Genomic DNA, 24,317 nt, shown 5'->3' with positions numbered 1-24,317 from the left:
CGAACAGCCACGGACGTGTTGTAAGTACCCTGTACACTGCTAATATTTTCCATACTCACTTCTAATTCCTCATTCTCTGGTTCCATTTCATTTATTTCTTATTTCTATCCCTTATTTGTGTGAATAAGGTCTTAAATAAGTGCTGTGCATGTCCAGTAGAGAGTTATGTAGGTGGTTTTCTGAGTTACGGTCCATAAGTACCACTCCAGGAGGCAGGGGCCCACTATCTGGACGTACCCACTTTCTGGACATACCTTTGGCTCTATTACATCGGATAGTGGAGGGATTACTGTATTCTCATCTGTGATGTTCGTGCACCTTATAATGGTATTTATGTGCACCTTGATATCCCATCTATTCTATTATATGCACATTAATGTTCCCATTTATGATATTTAAAGTGCACCTTAACATTTATTTTGTATGATATTCATGTGCATCTTCATATCCTCAAAGCTATAGTGGCTCAAGGATTAGCTTACTCATTTCTCAATATGTGACCCCCAGGACTAGGGTTCAAGCCCACCATGGCAGACACTTCAAGAGGGCGCTGACGCTGTCATGTCATACGTCTGTACTCTGTCAGTTTTGGCAATGACATATGCAGATCCTAACACAAACATATCCATTACAACACTAACCTTCACATGCATTACTCTTCCTACAGACACCACTCCCTCATTTATATTTCAACAGCATGGGAAAGGTTAGTTCTGGCTATCACTTTCCCTCCAAGGACAAGGAGCGGTCCTGCATTGATCTAATATTGACTGATACTGATATTGATCATATTCTCATTTGACATATATATGCATCTTATTATTTGCAGCAGTGATACTTATGCTCTCCTTAATATTCTTGCATATATTCACACAGACATTAATTTTCTCAGCTACGATGCATGTATTTGTGCGCACCTTACTATTCACATCTACAGGTAAGATTAATTATATACACCATATGTTCATCTATGGTACTTATGTGCACCTTATTATTCTGGTCTATGATTATTATGTGCACCTTAATTTTCCCACATATAATATTAAAGACACATGCAATATACAGACAACTGGAGAGGTGTCTATCTGTTTACAGTGAGACACCTTAGTCCAGGATGGGATGCCCATGAACACAACACTTCAATATTGTCTGGTCCTCCACTATCAAGCTAAGAAAGAGTTGTTAGGGAGCCTCCTCAACCAGCCACACTACATGTCCATATATGCTGAGCTGCCGAGGGTCTATTGCGGTTTTGTTTTATGCTGCCGCGGTAAAAATGTGTCATAAATCTGCTTGCATTATGAAACTCTGTCAAGGCCAAATACCAGGGGGAAAAAAAAAAAAAAAAAAAAAAAAAAAAAAAGTTCCTAAAGAGAAATATCACGTCTAGTATCATTTAAGGCTAATCTGCTTGCACAGTACAATAATATAGGATGGATTTCACTGATGGTGTAAAGCTAACAAAAAAAAAAAAAATTGCATACATATCTAGAATATTTATGACAGAATAAGGTTTTATGCTACAAATATGAAATGGGGCTCGAAAAGGTCAGTATTGTCTTGGAATGAAGAGGGCCCCAAGGTTACACTACTGCAGTTCAGATCATTTAAAGGTAGGAGACCAACCTACTTCCTTGTCAGTCTTTCACACTACAGAAAACTCTTGCATACTCATAATCTCTTCAGGGGTTTGAAACATGGCATGCAAGACACAGCCTCCATCCTCTGACTTGAAAGCTCTACCACATTTATGCTTTGAATATCAATGGCAGTGCTAGGCAACTTTACACCATCTGTCATCTTTATCCCATGTCATGGTACCATACTCAGCAGGTCAGTAAAGAGATTATACCACAGACAATATCATCACAACTCTTACACTCTCCAAGTTTAAACAGTATTAATTAAGCATCATATATTCTCTATCTATCAAGCATTGCTGAAATTTCATATCATGCAATAAAATAACTTTTTTTGAAACCTCAGCTTGACTGTCTAGTGTATAATGTAATGCTGACATTAGGGTTCACTTGCCAGGCAGTGTACAACATTGAGAGATCACCAACTGTATTCTCAGAACAAAGACCATCATGCTGCAGGCAAAGCTCCAAAATCTGTGAATCACTTATAAAACCTGCTATGAGAGTAAAGCTGCTTGTTTTACTTCTCTCTCCTTTGCTGCTGAATGCACACTAAATGTGGCAAGTGGGATAACCCCCCCTAATGCTCACAACTATGTCGTAAATGTAAAAAACCATGAGAGTCAACCTTTAAAAATCCGTGAGGGCTCTACAGGGTTCAGAGAAGGCTATTCCATAAATGATCCTCAGAAAAGAGCAGCTTGCATTACCTGCACCCTCTCAATTTTAGCAATATAGCTGCAAGTCCAAGCCATTATACCTGACATCATTGCCAAAGAGTGCACTATATAAACTTCTAAAATTTAACTGGGGGTAATGTCAGTAAAAATGGCCGTTTTATTAAAACAGAGTGCATGAGGATATAAGCAACCCCTTGGTTTTTTATGTCATTAATGGAACAACTGTATTTATTAGATATTTTCAGAATACATCCCAGAACACAGATTGTATTTAGCAACAGTACAGAAATGTCTCATATATTCAATTACCTGATTCAGAAATTAATGTCAAAAACTGGGGGCCCCTGTCCATAGCTTCATGCTCTTGTTTTAATTATATAACTCAAAGCTCCATAGGTCTTATCTGTCAGCGTGCAGTATAAACAGTACTGTACGGAGCCTAGACACCCAACACAAGATGGCTACACACAAAACTGTGGTGTCAAGGTTTCCACACCCTAAAAATCTTTGTTAGTTTTTATGAGGCACTTCACACTCAAAAAGCTTCAACATATTCCAGCACTACATTATGTGAATCTGAAGGTATTACACATCTGAGGTTATAACTCTATAATGGAGATAGTGAGCTCTTTACAGATTAACACGATGCAAATATTCACTGGTCTCATATTCTTGTTAGATTAGGAATCTTTCTAATACATTTCCTTTACCAGTATGCTTCTGCAGAAAGCACATTAATATTATCTTGCATGTCATTTATGCAACTGGTGCCTACTATCAAAAAGACAGTAATAAACAAGAAAATATTAAAGGTGTTACATAAAATGAAGATGTTTAGGTAAAGGTGGAAGAAAGCCTCCTCAGCTTACAAAAACGCAGCCCAGTTCACTGATAAAATATGTTATACAACACCTAGTTCCAAAACCCTTACAATCACTAGTATTGTATGAACCTACATTAGTGTCCTACTGTTCATTAACTATAAAGTTAACTTGTCTATGCACTGACAAAATAATATTTAGACTAACTTGACTTTCTATATATATAGTGAGAAGCATTCCTAAAATACACAATAAACTCTTTGCTGAATGACTTAATAAAGGCTAACTGTGGTGATTCAACTGTTGAGTTTCATGTATAGCTCAGTGTATTCCCTTCAATACAGCAGTGTCATTTTTACTTAATTCTTGCTGCTACCAGATGATTATACTCTTAGCCTGGAGAAAGTTCTATTTTGGCCTTTAAAGTTTCAAAAGTCTCTCCTGAGCTGAAAATAATCATCTGGGGGTACCAAAATTAAATATAATGATATCAATGGATTGTAGGGGTCTATGAAGAACTCAGAATATTAGCAAAGAAAACATTAAAATAGCAGAATACTGGAATACAGTACTTGCCATCAAGTAATTTTTAAGACAAATACAGTCAATCCTTGACTAACATGTGGTAGAGTACCGCATTTTTAACATGGTCAGCATAATGCAACAGGTTATATTCAACATGGGGAGAAACTCAAGCTTACATAGTAAGTCAGCTGGCTTGGTGATGCAATTTGAATGTCGCACGTGGTGACATCATCCGCCAGACTCACCACGATTGGCCACCTTACATCCAGATACCTGTCCAGGGCACACTCCGTCCTTTCTCACATCTCACAGAGTTCTACCTGTGCTGTGCAGCAAGGTTTTTTTTTTTGTGTTTGAGTGTCAAGCAAGGACACTGATTCTTGGTCATGCCATGTGTTCAGCCCCAGCCACCCAGAAAGTGGCACATCTTCACACAGAAGTATGAGATAGTAAAGGATTTAGAGCAGGGAAAGAGACAGATAGAAATGGCCAAATAGAATAAAGCACAATAGAAGGATTAGACTTCTATGTTGAAGAAGGAAATGCAGGAGCAATAAACATCTCAGCAATGACAACAACACTGGGGATGGGGAGAAGGGGGAGAGTGCGGTGGACTACAACACACAGGTACCCAGCCTAACTTTTGTTTTTGTTCCATCCATCCATCCATCATCTATTCCTGTGTTGCCCCATGGGGAGTGTAGGAGCCCGGGGCTAGGCAAGCTGGTCCTGACATTTAAGACGAGTGACCAGCCTCACTAATCCCTGAGTGGCATTACATGAGCAATAAACCCCAACCACCCCTTGGTTATAAACCTGTTTTTGTTAAGGCTACTTTAATACCATTCATGTTCTTAACTGCAGTAGTTACATCTCTTTCCGTGTTTTACCTGATGGTGGGTAAAAGTAGGGGGTAATTTATGTAGGGTAGGGTGGTAAGAAGGTGTAAAAGTAAGAGTTTTGGAAAGTCACCAGAACACATTGTACCATTATACATGCAAATATATTGTTTAAGTAACACGGGTTTGAGTTACATGGCCCTTGCCTGGTCCCTATTGTCCACATTAATCAATGATTGACTGTATTTTCTGAAATATTTGACATTTTCCATGACTGTAAAATAATCATATGGGCTTCACACAACCACCTCTGAACACTACCCATTGCCAGACTGATGAAATGGGAATCCTTGAAGATTTTAACCTCCTTCTGCACAGTAGTTTTTTTTTCTTTTATCTTATTCTTGTTATCTCCAAACTATTTTAAGATCCTGCTTAGGAGGAACTTTTCAAATTCAAGGAGTTAAAACATGCAGTCTCCAATAGCTCCTTCACTACAAGATTTCTTATACTGAATAAAATCACATGGGAAAAGCAAGAATAAAACAATAATGTCCTAATAAAATAAGGGAGGGAGAGAGAGATGAAAAGCCTCTCATACAGAAGGGGTTTACTAGTGTTATAGCTAACTCTTCTAGTTTAAAAAGTCTCTCCTAAGCCAGATAATACTGTTAAAAGATAGCAAGAATAAGATGAAAAAGACATTCTCAGATTCAAGGGGTTTGTTTTATCCCCAGCGGGTGACAAGTGCAAGGATGATCTGAACAACGTTGGTGAGGAGGATTAAAGTCCGGCTGGATAAAATGTGTCTGAAGACTGTACGAATATATATATATATATATATATATATATATATATGAGGGTTAAGTGGGAGAGGTAAGCTTGATGAAGAGCTGGAAAATCAACAACTGATCTTACAGTAATCCTCTCAAGCCAACTTATGAATATTAAGTGGCAAAAGTAAACTCGATGGCAAAACAGAGAAGCAACACTCTGGTTCATTTACCTTAACTTGGCAGAGATTTTCATCCCTTGGAAGCTTATTTCCCACAGCTCAGTAACACAGCAACAGTGCTATGGCTCTACAAGCTTTCCATGACACTTCTTCATGACTAGCACTGTATTCTAGTGTTAATCTCTTACAAAAGCTCTGCATTCAAGATGGAGTGATACAGTATCGGTTTTATGCCAAGTTAAAGCAGACAGAGAACTGTATACTAAAAAAGACAGAAGCTCACTCACTCCTTAAGCATGAGGAAGAAATGAGACCCTATTACATAAAGAATCTGAGAATTGTGAGGTCAATTTACTCCTTTGATCCAAAGAGGGTGAGGAGAGCAAGGAAGATCTGGACGATGTCAGTGTAGAGGATGAGAGCACCGTAGATGTGTTCCTCAGGGCCAAGTTCGTGTTTCCGCCCTCCCACCACCATCTGGGTGTCGTAGACCAGGTACTGTGCCATCCGGGAGAGAGAGATTTCAGATTGAAAAAGGCAATTTTAAAAATATAAGTTCAAATCACAAAGCGAGGGGGGTTTTTCAAGAATACTCCCCCAGTATCCCTGCTTGTCGTAAAAGGCGACTAAAAGGGTTGGCGGAGGGTTAGTGCCCCTCCCCGGAAAACAACTAACTAAAAAAACAATAAGCTTCGGACAAGGACTGACCAAACGTTGACGACCAAGGACCGGACAAAGGACATTGCAATTGGAACGTGGAATGTAAGGGGAGCGAATGATGAGGTGAAAGAGAGAGAGATTGTTCAGGTGCTTGAGGATGCGAAAGTGGATGTATGTGGAATAACTGAAACAAAATGGAGAGGAGAAAGTGTGAGAGAATGGGAGTATGGATGGGGTATATGTGCAGGAGTAGGTGAGAATGAGAGGGCAAAGGAAGGAGTTTGTATAGTTGTGAGTAAAAGATGGAAGAGGAGCATAAGACAGTATGGATCAGTTGGATCAAGGATTGTGTGGGTAACGTTGAAAGTTGGAATACAAATGTGGGCGATTGTGTGTGTGTATGCACCAACGCAAGATCGTGCTAGAAGAGTGAGAGAAGAGTTCTGGACAAATGTAGAAGTGTGCATGGAAAAGTTTGGAAGGAATGAGAGAGTGTTTTTGATTGGTGATATGAATGGTAAAGTTGGGAATGTGAAGGTGGATGGAATAGTTGGTGAGTGGGGTGTGCCTGCTGAGATAGATGAGAATGGCAGTGCGTTAGTGGACATTTGTGCTGGGAGGGGGTTGGTGATAGCCAATACCCTCTTCAGGCATAAAATGATCCACAGGTATACATGGCGAGTGATGAGAAGGGTGGGTGGTGAACTGAATGAAAGGAAGGCAATGATTGATTATGTGTGTGTGGATGAAAGGATGCGAAGATGTATATTGGATGCAAGAGTTTATAGAGGTTGGGGGAGTGGACTTTCTGACCACTACTTGGTGGTGGCCAGAATTAAAGTCCAAGTAAGATGGAGGAACAGAAGAAGGGAAAGACGAGAGGAAGGAGTAGTTGCAAGGAGAGTGGAAAGGTTACAAGAGGATGAGAAAAAGGCAGAGTATAAGAGAGAAGTGGAGGAACGATTGGGCAAATATGAATTGGAGCAGATGGGGGACGTGGAAGGTGTGTGTAGAATATTTACAGAAGAAATATGTGCAGCATGTGATGTGGTGTGTGGGAGGAAGAGAAGACGGAGGGGGGTGCAAGGAACAGCGTGGTGGACTGAAGAGGTGAAACAGGCTGTGGCACAAAAGAAGAAAGCATACAATGAATGGATGAGGAATAGGGGCGTGGAAGAGGTTGAGAGGCGGAAGAGAGAGTTATATGAAGAAAGAAAGAGAGAGGTGAAAAGATTAGTAAGAGAGAGTAAGAAGAGAGTGGATGAGGAATTTGGAAGGAATTTGAGTGTAAAGTGGAGGGACTGTAAGAAAATGTTCTGGAGAGAGGTGAAAAGAGTAAGACAGGGTGGAAGTGAAGTTAGCAGGGGAGTGAAAGATAAAAATGGTAGATTACTAGTGGAGAAGGGAGAAAAAGTGAGCAGATGGAAAGAACACTTTAAGGAATTGTTGAACGTGGAGGATGGAAGTAATGCGAGTATAAGTGGCTGGGGAATGGCTGGGAGAAGGAGGGAGGTGAGAAGACAGGAAGAAATCAGTAGGATAGAAGTTGTGGAAGCAATGAAGAAAGTTAAATCAGGGAAAACCCCAGGAATTGATGGAGTGTGTGGTGAAATGCTGAAGCATGGGGGAGAGATAGTAGTAGAATGGATGTGGAAGATGTGCAGATTGGCCTGGGAGGAAGGTAGAGTCCCGGAGGATTGGAAGTCAGGTATAATTATTCCCTTGTACAAAGGAAAAGGGGAAAAAGAAGTGTGTGGTAATCATAGGGGCATTTGTCTTCTTAGTATAATAGGAAAAGTGTATGGTAGGATACTTATTGACAGAGTTAGAGAAAGAACAGAGGAATTAGTTGGAGAAGAACCGGGAGGCTTTAGGAAGGGAAAAGGTTGTGTAGATCAGATATTCATTCTCAGATCTTTAGTGGAAAAGTTTCTAGAGAAGGGAAAGAAGTTGTATGCGGCTTTCATGGATTTGGAGAAAGCATATGACAGGGTGGATAGACTAGGATTGTGGAAAGTGTTAAGAATATATGGAGTAGATGGGAAGTTGTTGAATGCTGTGAAGAGTATGTACGATGGTGCGAAGGCTGCAGTGCGTGTGGATCGTGAACTAAGTGAATTTTTCTCTTTGAAAGTTGGGTTGAAACAGGGATGTATCATGTCTCCATGGTTGTTCAATCTGTACATGGATGGGGTAATAAAAGAGGTACAAGGTAGGGTAGTGGATGTTGGAGTGGCCCTGGTGAGAGAGGATAGTGTTTGGAAACTCCCTGTGCTGTTGTTTGCAGATGATACTGTGTTGTTGAGTGAAGACGAAGGGGAGCTGCAAGGCTTGGTGGATGAGTTTGGGAGAGTGTGTAAGAAACGGAATCTAAAGGTGAATGTAGGGAAGAGTAAAGTGATGGTCTTTGAGAGAGGTGAAGTCAGTGAATGTACAGCGAGGTTGGATGGTGAGGAATTGGAAAATGTGAGTACGTTTAAGTACTTGGGTAGTGTGATGAGTAAGGATGGAGGTTTGGAGGGTGAAGTTCTTGAAAGGGTACAGCAGGGAAGAAAGGTTGCTGGTTCTTTGAAAGCAGTGATAAGAAACAGGGAAGTGAGCATGGAAGTGAAAAAGTTACTACATGACAGTATTGTGATACCAACTCTAACGTACGGAAGTGAAGCTTGGACGTTGTTGGAAGGACACAAGTCAAGAGTGAGAGCAGTGGAAATGAGTTATTTAAGAGGAGCCTGTGGAGTCACATGGAGAGACAGGCTGACGAATGAGGATATAAAGGAGCGTTGTGGTGTTGATGTGGATGTGATAGGAAGCGTTATGAGGAACATACTGAGGTGGTTTGGCCATGTGGAGAGGATGGAGGGTGAAAGACTGACGAAGAGAGTGTATGTGAGTGAGGTGGAGGGGGAAAGAGGGAGGGGGAGGCCGAGGATGAGATGGAGGGATGGGGTGGAGAGGTATATGAGAGAGGGGGGTGTGAGTTGGGAGCAGGGGAGTGAAATGGCGGGGGACAGGGTGACTTGGAGGCGATTTGTTTGTGGCCACCCCAAACGGGACTGAGGCGTCTGGCAATAGATAGATAGATAGTATTTAATTAGCAATATTATTAGTTTCAGTACAGCAATTCCTCATTATAGGTCAAGGATGTGGCTCAAAATATAACTACTTTTTGCACCCAAGTGCTGTAAACTAGGGGAAACTGGCAGATCAGCTCTGAAGGTAGCATGGTGCAGTAATAGGCAATCTTTTTGTGATTTACTGTGAAAATTGCAAATAAGAGAATAAATGATGAGAATGGAATACAGTAATCCTCGATTACCCAACGTAATATAGCCAAGGGTATGTCCGGATAGTGGCTCTGTCCAGATAGTGCACTTCTCCCCAGCCCCCCCTTTGTACATACCCTAACTTTGAAAGCCACAACAGTACACTGTACAACACTTATTCCTGGTGTTTTACACTACTCTGTCTGGTCAAGCACACCTATACCACAGCCAAGCAATATTTATGGTCAACCAGACCCATCAACCACAAGCAAGCAAGCACCAGTCCTTAAACAAAAAAAAAAAAAAAAAAAAAGCGAAAATGCGAAAATGTTCGCGCAGCCATAATTTCCATCTGGATGCAAACATTTAGTCCAGATAAAATGGAAAAATATATGAATAATGGTTTTGAACAACCAGATCACAGCATCTGGAAAATGGATGGTCCGGATAGTGGCCATCCAGACAACTGAGGGATTACTGTAATATACTTGTAATGAGGACTTACTGTATTGTTTTATAACCCGATTTACATGATGTAAAATAATCATATCACTCCAACTCTATTTGTGATGTTATTAGTTTCAGTTCTCTGTCAAAAGCCACTGTACAGTATGTTATAAAAAATACCACTGCTGTTGCCAGTATGCTGTACTGTTTATGATTCTGCACCCCTCAGAGATGCAGAGGGCAAGCAGAACCCTCCATGCTGACACGTACAGAGACAGACACAAGTACCTTCCGAAAGTTTGGTGAATACAAAGAAAAACTGAACCATCTAAAACATGCACTAACAGAGATATGGTTTTCATCATATTTAGGCAGTTGTAAATTTTCTTCAGACATGACATGGAAGAGAGTTGTTGCTTTGACTGTACATAAAAGAGAGGTTACACGCAGTAAATTACTCTGCTGTCACACCATCAAAAGAAGAACTGCTAGGCCTCAGGGTATGGGCTGACTAGTCTGTGCCCCCCCTCCCCCCAAAAAAAAGGAATGTGGCAGGAAAAATACAAACTGTGAGATCAGTGATGAGAAATAGGTTAGAGGAGACATGAGGATGAAAGGTGAATAGTACACAGTAGTACAGTAAAAGCTCGATTAACCAGAATGCATGGGGATTCTTCCATTCCTGATATGGAATCTTCTGAATAATCAAATGTTACTCTTAGAAATTTTCTGGGAGTCAAAGAAATGAAATAGTACCAAACTTGGGACTTTATGTAAAGTACATTATTCAGTATTAGATACAGTACAGGTAAGATACGGTACAGGTACACTCACGCTCACTAATATCTTCCCAGGGGTGCCCCCTTCCTACCTCAGAATACCCAGGGAAGAGGGGAGGGGGGGACAAAACGAGCTCCACCCGCCACTACCCCTGCTCCCAACCATCCCCCATACCCCTATCCAATCCCCCTCCCCACCCATCATTCTTAACTAGCAGTTACATCTCAAGCTGATTTCATGCTTAACACTCTTGGTCCCACTACTAATACAAAGAACATTAGGATATGTTAAAAGAATATAACTATCAACATGTTGCAGCAAGAAATTAATGCATTATGACGTTGACAGTAAATAAAAATGTTAACAACGGCCACCTCAGGCCTCTTGTGTTGGGTGCATTGCTTTGCAAACACACACACACACACACACACCCAAACACACAGGCACAGACACGAACATGAGGCCTGGGATGGCCGTTGTTATCATTTTTGTTTTATTGTTAATGTTATAACGCATTAATTTCTTGCTGCAGCATGTTCATAGTCATATTATATACTTTTTACATATCCCAGTGTTTTATATTTGTGTATTAGTAATGTGACTATGAGTGTAAAGTACGTGGTTAGCTTGAGATGTAACTGCCAGTTAAGAATGACGAGTGGGGGGCTGGGAGGGGTAGGGGTATGGGGGAGGGTTGGGAGCTGGGGTAGAGGCAGGTAGAGCTCATTACGTTCTCCTCTCCCGTCTTCCCTAGGTATATGAGGGTACGAAGGGGGCACCTGAGCAGAAATTAGTGATCATGAGTGTACATGAGAATACACACAAAAAGACCAGTATCCAGAATATTTTCGACCCCATACCAGATCGAATTTGTATTCCGGCTATACAGATATGCCGATGCATCAGATGCTGGTTAATCGAGCTTTTACTGTATGTGGAAATCATTCTCAATTGGGACACTGGTAAGACAGGAAGAAAGGCACCAGTTTTCACTTGAAATAAAACATTGTAAATAAATCTTTAGATATCTATCTATCTATTGCCAGACGCCTCAATCCCGTTTGGGGTGGCCACAAACAAATCGCCTCCAAGTCGCCCTGTCCCCCGCCATCTCACTGCCCTGCTCCCAACTCACACCCCCCTCTCTCATATACCTCTCCACCCCATCCCTCCATCTCATCCTCGGCCTCCCCCTCCCTCTTCCCCCCTCCACCTCACTCACATACACTCTTTCGTCAGTCTTTCACCCTCCATCCTCTCCACATGGCCAAACCACCTCAGTGTGTTCCTCATAACGCTTCCTATCACATCCACATCCACACCACAATGCTTCTTTATATCCTCATTCGTCAGCCTGTCTCTCCATGTGCCTCCACAGGCTCCTCTTAAATAACTCATTTCCACTGCTCTCACTCTTGACTTGTGTCCTTTCAACAACGTCCAAGCTTCACTTCCATACGTTAGAGTTGGTATCACAATACTGTCATGTAGTAACTTTTTCACTTCCATGCTCACTTCCCTGTTTCTTATCACTGCTTTCAAAGAACCAGCAACCTTTCTTCCCTGCTGTACCCTGTCACACATTTCATCCTCCAAACCTCCATCCTTACTCATCACACTACCCAAGTACTTAAACGTACTCACATTTTCCAATTCCTCACCATCTTTAGATATCACATACCCACAATGTCTTAGAAGTTATAATGCAATGAAACACTGGCTGAAGGGCAAATGTAGCACTAGTAAGTCAGTATTGTTAATATTAACCACTTCAACATACAAATTCATTTACAGTAATCACTCCAATATCCGGATCAATAGAGCCATCGGTAGGTTCGGATATTGGTTTTGTCCGGATATTGGGCCCCAGCTTATGGACTTGTACTTACGGACCCTAACACAGAGAAACACCTATACAACTCCCTCCGGACATGCATAGCACCTATTTAACACCCAAATCACACCAATAAGGCACATAAATGACTGAAATAAATGCAATAGACACATAAAATGTGGGTTTAGAAGTATGTTCATACATTAATAAACATTCTGGTACTTATGGACTCTAACCGAACCTAACCTAACCGAACCTAACCGAACTCTGAAAAACCCATTCCTACTGCACATGCATGAGGTAAGTTTAGTATGGAAAGAAGTACAGTATGACACTTTCTGGTAAGTATAGTATGGGAAAAAATACAATATGAAACATTCTGGTAAATATAGTATGGAAAATAGTACAACATGAAACATTTTGGCTACTTACAGCAAGTCCCTGGCCACCTCGATGAATAACCGCCTCCTCTCGGACTCTGACAGTAAGAACGATTTCCTGAAGCACTTGCACTACACTCTTCCTGAAGTCTTGCACTGAACTTAGTCACTAACACACAGAAGTCCGTTCTTTTCACAGTGTTCACTTTAGTCCAAATAATGTTCCATTAAATTTAAGTGTTGCACATTAACTTTTCCCAAGTTTTTTAAGTTTCCAAAGCCAAAACAAAGAAGGTTAGTTACGTTAAATTTCTTTTCTACTTAGTCTTTTCTCCCAACTTGAAAACCTTAACACAACACACCGTTTTTTTCACTGCACAACACTCAAAATTCCCGTGTGGTCTAGTGGAGAAGTTCTTGCTGTTTATTCACTGTCAGAGCCCGAGAGTATCACTGGCAGGCGTCCAAGGGGTGCATCGGTGGGTAGTGGTGATGGCGTACCGACTACAGAAGACTCTGAAGACAGCCGCAAAACTCACGTCGAGCGGTGACTCCACTGTAGCTGATGTGCACGGCTGTGGCTCGGAGCATGAGGGCCTGACTTGGGGAGGCAACGGGAGTGGAACCAGGGCTTGGCACAGCGGGGTCACGGGCCTGAAAAAACTGTCAATCGTTGACTGACGCAAGGACCGACGATTCTGGCGATTGATGATGCGCTGCCGGAAAGCACGCACTTCCTCCACGAGTCCCAAGGGCCCCATCTCCCTGTCGCAGTCCGGGTGTTCCAGGTAGTCTAGGACGAACTCTAGATGTTCCCGGAGTGCGCTCAGCTGGGATGGCTGGAGTAGTGTCCTGCTGGGCGGAGTCTGCATCATCATCGCCTTCGTCGTCGGAATCTTCAAGTTCGGGACTGACACCAGCAACCGAAGACGCGATCTCGATATCAGACAACGTCTGATACCCAGGATCGCCCTCGTCGTCGTCCAACCACTCACGAACATCGTCCACATCAACATCGCGCCGTGCGTACGCCAGCCGTGCATGGAAGTCATCCACGTCAAACCCTAGGAAATCGCACTCCACATCTGTTCCGAGAAGCAGACGAGACCAACCATTTTCAAGAGTTTTCACAGGGACTTCCTTCCATGCACTAGCCCAGTTGTACAACGCAGACTTGATGTTGTAGCGGCGAAGGTTTTCCAAAGTCCGCTTGCCTCGAGTGTCACGGCCTTCCCTGCGCTCGTCCTCGTCCTCGAGAACCACCATCACCTCGTCCAGGAACTTCCGACGGTACAGGCGCTTTGTTGCCACGATCACTCCTTGGTCCATTGGTTGAATGAGAGCAGTCGTATTGAGTGGCAGAAACATGCACCTATCGGCCATTCTCAGCAACCAAGTCCTTGTCGCACGGGTGGGCAGGTGCATTGTCGAGGAGAAGGAGAGCCTTTACCTGGTCGCGAGGAATTCCCAGTGTCTTCGTCTGGTAATGTATGACCTCCTTGACGAAGTGATGGTGAAACCAGTCTTTGAAAATCACAGCTGTGAACCATGCTTTCAAAGAATGGTACCATACGACAGGAAGGACATCCATCACCCCACGAAGGCACCGAGGCTGCTTTGCACGGCCAACAATAACGGGCTTAAGCCGGTGCATGCCGTTAGCATTGGCACAACACAAAGCAGATATCCGTTCCTTTAGAAAGCTTGCGGCCAGGTACACGCTTCTCCGTCTCATCGGCGAGAGTGTTCGTTGGCACCGAGCGATAGAATAGGCCAGTTTCGTCAGCGTTATAGACTTGACCGAGAGTGAGGCCCTCCCTGTCGATCAAGCCTTTCACCTTGTGCCGAAACTCGTCCACTCCATCTCGTTAGCGCCCAATGCTTCGCCATGTGCTTTACGGTTAGTAAGGCCATGTCGCAACTTGAACGCGAAGAAGAGCCAACCCTCGGATGCCTTGAAGTCTAGGGCGTCGTGAAGCCTTGCAAACTTCTCAGCAGCAGCCTTCAGCTCCGTTCCACGTACCATCACACCAGCTGCACGTTGCTGTCGATACCAAATCAACGTGGAGCGGTCGATCTCTGCATACTTGGGAGTAAACATAACCTTCCTCTCCACGTTGCGTTTGCTTCTCGACGAGAAGTCAGCCGTGTACTGCATGAGCTTGTCTCGGGAACGCTTGATATCAAACAAAGTCGACCGGGCCAGGTTGAACTCGCGGAGAATGCGAGGAAGACCAACCCGCATCAACCTTCTCCAATATCTCCCGTTTCTTCTCCAGAGTCAACACCACTCTCTTCCTTTTCTCAGGAGGCGGGGCCATCATCACACACACACTAAGAGTAGGGCAGAGAGCAGCAGGAGGCCTTGCAGCAAGTACGGCACCACCACAAAAGCGAGCACGTGGGCAGCCATGACGAACAGCGCAGGTCCAGTCGCGGTGAGAGACAGGCGGGAAGTGGGGATGATGCAGCGGCGCTCTATCGGACGTCGGAGGAATGACGAACCAAAACAATGCTCTCACGCGGCGCTGCCGCTGCAAGTTCAAATTACGGACGGCAAAAAATCGGTTTTTTTTCCAATTTTTTTGGATTTTCGGACCATTTTGGGAATGTTTGATCCCAGGACGATAAGGTTCGGTTAGTGGGGATGTTCGGTTATTGGGCGTCCGGATATTAGAGTGATTACTGTACTTAGTTGAGTACCCAATACAGCAATAAATGCCCCTCCTCTCGTGTAAGTCCAGTCTGTTTTATTTCTCCGGGGAAATATATATATGTATATATATATATACAGTATAGTGAAGCCAAAAACCATCCAGCAATTTTTCCTCCATCAGCTGCTGGAGGATGGTAACAACCAAACCTGTTTACTCCCTTTCAAAAGCAAGAGGCCAAAGGTTAGGCTACCATAACTAAGTACAGTACATTTAAAGGTAGAATACTCGCCTGCACTCTTTTGTGGCTGTCCATAATTGAAAGATCCGTAGTTACCTTTTGGTGACTGAACTTATGCACAGCTGTAAGGCCGAGTCACTTTAACCATTAATCCACCTAAAGAAACTGCAGTGAGAGACCTGGTTCAGCCTGACACCAAGTCAGTGGCCACCATCTCACCAGGTTGCTAAATTCACTAGCCCAGTCGGGAAAGAACAAAAAATCTTTCCAAAATTTGAACTCCTCCACTCTGGAACATTTTCTTTCAGCTTCTTCTTGCATTAGTCAGAGTACAACACATGTGCTTGAGCTGAAAGTGTTATATATAATTACAGTAATGCCACAGGTACAATGACTTAACCATGAGTAGCCACAAGGGATCTGACCAGGATGTACACAAATGATGAAGGCATGATCGAAGTGGAGGTGGTGGGTACCTGAACACAGTCATGCGAAGGTGTGTTTACAATAGAACCTGTCAAAAAATACTGAGGCAGTGACATGAGGCAGGGATGAAGGTGATGCAAGAAATGGTGGCTAGGTTCAGTAGTGACTCACACACTCATTTATCGCTATATCAAATGAGGGTTCAGGGAAAGTTTCAAGTTTCACATTATTCTACACACACACACACACACACACACAACAGACTAATAACATTTGTCTCTTCATTTAACATTTGTATTGAAATGATCCCTCACTTTTAATGAGCTTGACTCCCTTATACTATGGACATTACTTCAATGTTTTCAGATTTTATGCAGCTCACAAAAGGGCTCTTGAAATGAGGAGGTTAATGAAGGCTTTATTTAACCCTTGAATTCAAAGACCCATTTATGTGGAATAAAATCATTGTGAGGTAGCATGCACAGTGAAATCTGACATCATCAGAGTAAGTGATTATATGTATTGCAATAAAAGTGGAAAAGTCTGGCATCTTTCCTAAGGCGATTGAATAATTTATCATGAATGAAACAGGATAATGCCTGGTGGCCAAGTTTGTTAAGGTGCTCCAACCGGATGAGGCCTGTAAGGGTCTACATCCAAGGAATAATTAGTGTTTATCGCTCATGTAATGTTACTCTAAGCTGAGCAAGGTTGGTTATCCTTGCCTTAAGTGTTGGAACCGAGTAGCCTTGTCTTGCAGTCCTATGCTCCTGATGGGGCTAAAAAGGATTGGATAACTGACAGGCATATAAACAAAAATATAATGTTTATCAGTTATGTGCCAGAACCTCTCCAACAGAAAGGATATGGAAACTATCTTGATTACAGACTGAAATCAATTAACCAAAAATATATACAATGTGTGTTGTAAGTCCAAGCCATAAGTTGCTTTTATTGATGCTTTTTATTCGCTATGAACTCCTCCTATGATGTACCTATATAATTATTTTATTCTTGTCATCTCTAGACAATATTATATTCATTTAAGTTTTTTATCTGATGGGGTTATATGTAGCCTTCACTAATCCCTGGAATACGAGACACCTCTCACTAGCTAAATAATATTGTCTGGTTGTACATACAAAACCAATCCCTGGGCTGTGAGAATTAAATTCATGGTTGCTACTGTTGCTTAACTCATCTCTCTGGCTGAGAAAACCAGTCGATTACAGGTAAGCAACTGCTTCTGTGGGGTCATCCAACAAACATAGCACAGTACACATATCATGTAGGGCATTGGAGCTCCCATGTGGTACACAGCACATCACCAGGATCAGACTAAGGTCCTTTCCATGGTGAGGTGCACAGAAATACGAGGGTGGATGCCACATTTACTCCACCTAGGGTGCACAGTGGCACCAAGTATGGAGTCCTCGCCAGTGCCAAAGCCACAGTAAATTACAGGAAACTATCATTATCACCACAGAAATCTATCACTGTCACCAATTCTGATGCCTTGCTCCCTCCTCTGGATGGAAATCACAGATTCATCGCTAAGCTTTTTCAGTCCTTCACTCTCCTGATTATCGCTCTTCCTCTTTCTCCCTCTCCATCATACCTGGATTATTCAGGTGATTATGCAGTGGTATTAACATTACCAATGATGGTCATCAAACTAATGCAGCGATATTCCAGCTCTCTGAAACATAGCACACTTGTAAAACTTCATTAGGTTTTGACATTTTCAAGATGTTGGGGGGGGAGGTCTCAGTCAATAAACATATTCCTTTATACCTCTGGGGCCACAAACCAATAAGGCATTGACATGGTTCTAAGATGACGTCAAGGAGCTACTGGCTGCAACTGTACTGGCAATTACTATACACTCAGGTGGTGATTCGGTTAAATAAATCAGTGACAAGTTGTATTGTCTATCACAATTTTTTGCATACAATTGGTATAGTAAATTTGGGAACATGAACAAATCAGCTTTAAGGCCAGCAATTCTTTAACATGAGTTTGAGAGGAATCCTTGCAGTTAACCCCTAAAACGCGGGTGTTTACAGTCGATCCCCCCCAAGTGGCGGGGTTGTATCGCGGTCTGAGTACCTGTAGGAAAATATTCGCCAAAAATCAGAGATTAACCCTAGAACATTATACTTGGTATGGCAGATAGTACTTACATTCAGCTTTCTCCAGAGACAGGTGTTGAGCCTTCGTGGACTACCCAAGGACTTGTGGAGACTTGCAAAGTTGGGTAACCAAATTTTCACTTTCACACCTCCAGCAACCCGGTTTCCCCTCTACCACAGCCTCATTCTGTCACAGTAAACTTTATACTACAACGTAAAGGTAGTTAGGAATCCGTATTTGTACAATAAGCACTGAAAATAAGGCTAAAATCAACGGAGCGTACGGCCAACATGCACTGTGGCGGCGGTCTTCCCATCACTCAACAAACATTTCCATTTTCACAGCTAAAAACATGTATACTACATTATTTTCAATCATATTACTTCCCAAAAGATCACCACGGCGCGCTTTTTATTCTGCCTTACGTCCGCCACTTTATTCTCGTTCCTGTCGGCCGCTTGCACTGACTGGGAAGAGCCAGAACTCGCCATAATCTCACTTTGAAAGCCTGCAGTAAACTGACACTAAACAGAGGCAAAAGCTAGTGTTACAACTGGGGAAACAGGCGTTTCCTAGTAGCATAAACTGCTTGTGAGAGGAGATCGCAGATTTACAGTTCTGAGCGCTCAGAGCGCTGCCATGTATCACAGCCAGGCTGGCCGGGCCGTGGTAGGGGGGGTACGGGGGGAAAACGCGATATTTGGCAACAACTGAGGTCAGTAGTACAAAGGTAAAGTATGCTAGTTGTAGCTAGAGGATGGTGGTACTGATAGACAATACCAGCTGGAGCCTGCTTGCCCGCGGTTATTCAAAATTTACTAAAATCGCAAACGCGACGACCCGCCGTCCTGCCCTTAAGGCCGAGCGTCGCAAACGCGACGATCCGCGTTTTAGGGGTTAATATCTTCAAAATACCCTGAATAACCTTTTCTCGTACAGTATTCGTACATCTAAAACTCTAAGCAATTAACACCTTTTAGTCTGAGACGATTCTTAGCAGTCTAAGGGTTAAGGGAAGTCTGTTTTTCTTTCATGACAAGTGGGGTGCCAACTTTTCTCTTGTACACTCTAGCTACATCAAGATGGTTCCCTCACTACAATGTATTTTTTTTTTCTAATCTAATGAAGATACCTATTTCCTTCCAGTTTAATTGATGGCCAAATGTTGTCAAATTAGAGGATGGATTGGACTATAGTTCTTTTATACTAACTTAGCCTACATTTCCATTTTTTTGTAGCTTAGTTCAAATATCTCAATGACAGAAAACGACCCTACTACAGCTCTACATCCTTTGCACTGCACTTCTTTGTGACTAGTGTTGTATTCTATTGTTGACCCCTTATCACAACTCAGCATTCATGAAGAGATGTCAATTTCAGGCCAGGTTAAAGTAAAAAAGGGTATATTATTCAAGAAAAGTAATTACTACCTCACAAGAGGTTCATCAAATTTCATTCAGTGTTAAAGTTGTGGGTGTGGCACAGTTCCATCAGGTGAAAACAAAATGACTACGGTAACCAAAGGGACACATTCCTACCGCATATAAAAACCGAAACAACCAAAGAGATAACTTACAATGGAAACCTTCTGTACTGTATAGTGTCAGACAAAAAATATATCATATTGGAGACCTGCAACACTGCATTTTATTAGTCATTCATACACAGCTATGTAAATGTCTATAGATTCTCTTAATATCAACCAATAACTTGATAAATAATTACGGTAATACAATATTTCACACCAATAAAAATAAGTTTTACATTACAGTGACACAACAGATCATAACCAGAAACAACCATGAAAAACACAAGAAAACTAAAGGGTATTAGGTTATGCAGGCATATCTGGTACAGTATATATATGCGTAAACAGAATAAGACTTGTACATCTGGCTGAGATACTACACAAGTAATGGCATTCACATACACAAGGCACAAAAGCTACCAGCATTAAATAAAATAGATATGATTGGAGGCTGCTAAACTGCAGAATGAATACAATACTTTTCAGTAGAATCAATTCAATCAAGCCTTCAGTATTATAAATAGCAAATACAGTATTAGCACACTGTAATGTATACACAAAATTAACTGCAGCAAATATATCCAATAGTACCACTGCAATAATTCTTATATGTACTGTAGATTTGTATATGGGATTAAACCATTCCTTACCATTATTTTCAAACAATATTCAGACCACTCATACTCCTGTTGGCCATTATCCTCTTAAAACTGAATGAATGCTGAGTAAACAAGTATTTACCTAATTTTTGGTGCTGCTGCAAATCAAACTCTGTTTTAGCAATACTGATAATACTAAATCTTCATACACTTCATATATATACATATATATACAGTAGGCTCGCACAGTGCGCGAGAGATTGGGCAGTCCACGACCTCGCGCACTGAGAATACATAATGTTATGGGAATAACTACATATGGGCGGTACCCCCTCACACCTGGACATTTTTTGGCCCTTAGAGACATAATAAAGGTCATATTTTTCAGACACTGTACTACAGATATAGCTACAATAACAAATATATGGGTAGTCACCTTAACAACAGTAGACAACAGGCCTGATGACCTTAAATAACAGGGGTTCTGTGGCGCGGCAACACTTACAGTGCCGCACCCCCCACCGCACCAACACTTCCCTCCACAGACTCCTCTTGAGCACCTTCCCCAGGAGCATCAAAGTCACTCATTTCGGCCATAAACCCTTTGAAGTGCAATGCTGACATTTCTGACATTGCATCCTCAACAGGAACAGGAGCAGACGATGTCGCTGGTTCCGCAATTTCACCAACTTGAGCCTGCTGTGTGTAACTTGTTATGAGCATCTGTCTTCTCCTGTTTATTTCTTCCCTGTGCCTGTCTGTGTAGAAACGGAAGAGTTTGTCGATACCAACCAGAAGTTCCTTCGTTCTTAGGTTGCTCACTTCCTGTTCCTTCACCTCTTCCTTGAGCTTATCCGCTGCAGCAAGGATCTTGCTTATGTTTGACATACACAGCTCAGTCCTGCCTTCCATCACACTAGGCTGCTTAACTTGACTCTGCCTGGTATCGGGCATCAACATGACGACACGTGACGCGCTGTGTGAGGGGTGGTCGCGCACTAATAGAAAATGGTATTTTTGAGCCACTCCTTGCCTCTGCCTTGCGTTCTCTGCGGTAAACTCATGCATTCAAGGTTTTTGGTTATGATTTTTGGTCACTCACGCACAATGCGAATCGCGCACTGTGCGAGCCTACTATATTAGATTAGATGATGATGATGATATAAAGGGGGGAGGGATGAACAACTATTCTTTTTAACTCTCTGGACCCTCTAGAGAGTGCTTAACTACGAGCTTATCTTCCCACCAGTACAATATCCATGTAGCAGGAGCTAGGAAGCTTTAGACAACCCTCTGCTATCCCAATAGTAAAGCATTGGCTTTTGACATCCTGGGTACGTCCTCGTACGCTCCTACTGCCTAGAAATGATGCACAGAGTACGTCATCATGGCAAAGGGATTAAAGTTCTACGAGAGAGCTCAACCTCCTTAGCAGGATTTCATAAATGGAAAAACCTCAAGCATATCTTGGCCTTGAACCACAGACACATGATTCCTCCAACCATTGCAAGAGCTTTGTCTATCTATTGCCAGACGCCTCAATCCCGTTTGGGGTGGCCACAAACAAATCGCCTCCAAGTCGCCCTGTCCCCCGCCATTTCACTGCCCTGCTCCCAACTCACCCCCCCCTCTCTCATATACCTCTCCACCCCATCCCTCCATCTCATCCTCGGTCTCCCCCTCCCTCTTCCACCCTCCACCTCACTCACATACACTCTCTTCGTCAATCTTTCACCCTCCATCCTCTCCACATGGCCAAACCACCTCAGTGTGTTCCTCACAACGCTTCCTATCACATCCACATCCACACCACAACGCTCCTTTATATCCTCATTCGTCAGCCTGTCTCTCCACGTGACTCCACAGGCTCCTCTTAAATAACTCATTTCCACTGCTCTCACTCTTGACTTGTGTCCTTCCAACAATGTCCAAGCTTCACTTCCGTACGTTAGAGTTGGTATCACAATACTGTCATGTAGTAACTTTTTTACTTCCATGCTCACTTCCCTGTTTCTTATCACTGCTTTTAAGGAACCAGCAACCTTTCTTCCCTGCTGTACCCTTTCAAGCACTTCACCCTCCAAACCTCCATCCTTACTCATCACACTACCCAAATACTTAAACATACTCACATTTTCCAATTCCTCACCATCCAACCTTGCTGTACATTCACTGACTTCACCTCTCTCAAAGACCATCACTTTACTCTTCCCTACATTCACCTTTAGGTTCCGTTTCTTACACACTCTCTCAAACTCATCCACCAAGCCTTGCAGCTCCCCTTCGTCTTTACTCAACAACACAGTATCATCTGCAAACAACAGTACAGGGAGTTTCCAAACACTATCCTCTCTCACCAGGGCCACTCCAACATCCACTACCCTACCTTATACCTCTTTTATTACCCCATCCATGTACAGATTGAACAACCATGGAGACATGACACATCCCTGTTTCAAACCAACTTTCACAGAGAAAAATTCACTTAGTTCACCATCCACACGCACTGCAGCCTTCGCACCATCGTACATACTCTTCACAGCATTCAACAACTTCCCATCTACTCCATACATTCTTAACACTTTCCACAATCCTTGTCTATCCACCCTGTCATATGCTTTCTCCAAATCCATGAAAGCCGCATACAACTTCTTTCCCTTCTCTAGAAACTTTTCCACTAAAGATCTAAGAATGAATATCTGATCTACACAACCTCTTCCCTTCCTAAAGCCTCCCTGTTCTTCTCCAACTAATTTCTCTGTTCTTTCTCTAACTCTGTCTATAAGTAACCTACCATACACTTTTCCTATTATACTAAGAAGACAAATGCCCCTATGATTACCACACACTTCTTTTTCCCCTTTTCCTTTGTACAAGGGAATAATTATACCTGACTTCCAATCCTCCGGGACTCTACCTTCCTCCCAGAGCTTTGTAATGCTAACAATTTGCATGGATATCATATACAACGATATTAAGGAGAAGTGAATAAGAACAAATGCTATGAAAAGTCGCCTAAACCAACAAGACTATGGCCCACTGGTCACTATAAAATCAATGCACATGTAAAACAATGTAAATTATGTGCCAGTACATAACAAACCTACTCCCACAGGTAGCATTGTAAAACTGAAAAAACAGCATTATTGTGTATGAAAAAAATCTCCAAGCACCTCTTGGGGACTGAACCCATGTGAAAAAAGCAGTCACCACTCCAAATGGGGCATTCTAGCCACTAAATCACCAGGTACCTATTATAATAGTCATTATAAAAATAAGAATGATAATAAACTGTTTATTAAGTAAGCAGCCTTGCAGCTGTAAATACACATTCTTTGGGTGGTCATATGTGAAATTTCCAATATTCTATATAATTTGTATGCAGTATATAACGAGGAAAATAATGATAATACAATTTATACAAATATTAATATTAATTAATTTTTAAGATACTATGAAGTATGGATGGTGGCAGTAAGTAAAGCCCATACTACCTCTGTTAAGTTACAGGAACACAAGGCTACGTAGGATTTTGTAGTCCACAACATTTAACCCATTAAGTCCAATGATATATTTTATATTTCATTCTTACTCCCTTTGGGTGCTTTTATTTAGCTTAAAGAAGACTTTCAATTGGATGGACAGAAAAAGCCTTAATAAAACTCTTTACTAATGCAAAGTCTACTTTAGGTAAACAAAATTATTTTCAGATAACATGAATTCAGTGAAAACATCACTGAACTGAAGGAGCTGAGGGAGCAAGAGTAACCCCCAAACCTCTAGTTACCTGTGTGATTCAATGGCATATGTGCGAGTATGTGTACAGTCAACCAAAACAGTATCATGTCCCTGGGGCTTAAAGGATATGAAAATGAGTGAGATCTGTACACACATGACTCTGTTAACCTG

The 24,317-nt window shown here is 42.3% G+C and overlaps 1 protein-coding gene across 1 annotated transcript in view; it reads right to left on the bottom strand.

Annotated features, from left to right (window-relative positions):
• Positions 1 to 5,924: 5,924 nt before the first annotated feature.
• LOC145403609 (protein lifeguard 2-like) overlaps positions 5,925 to 24,317 on the bottom strand; it is a 52,622-nt gene continuing 34,229 nt past the window's right edge. The window contains exon 7 of the mRNA XM_080275285.1: positions 5,925 to 5,958. The gene's annotated coding sequence lies outside the window, so the exon portion shown is untranslated. The remainder of the gene's footprint in view (positions 5,959 to 24,317) is intronic.

The sequence above is a fragment of the Coenobita brevimanus genome, chromosome 61 (genome assembly GCF_032717465.1).
Source record: "Coenobita brevimanus isolate Jiangsu-jjx chromosome 61, ASM3271746v2, whole genome shotgun sequence".
NCBI lineage: Eukaryota > Metazoa > Arthropoda > Malacostraca > Decapoda > Coenobitidae > Coenobita > Coenobita brevimanus.
Note: the sequence above shows the minus strand (reverse complement) of the source record. Positions and strands in the feature narration are given on the sequence as shown.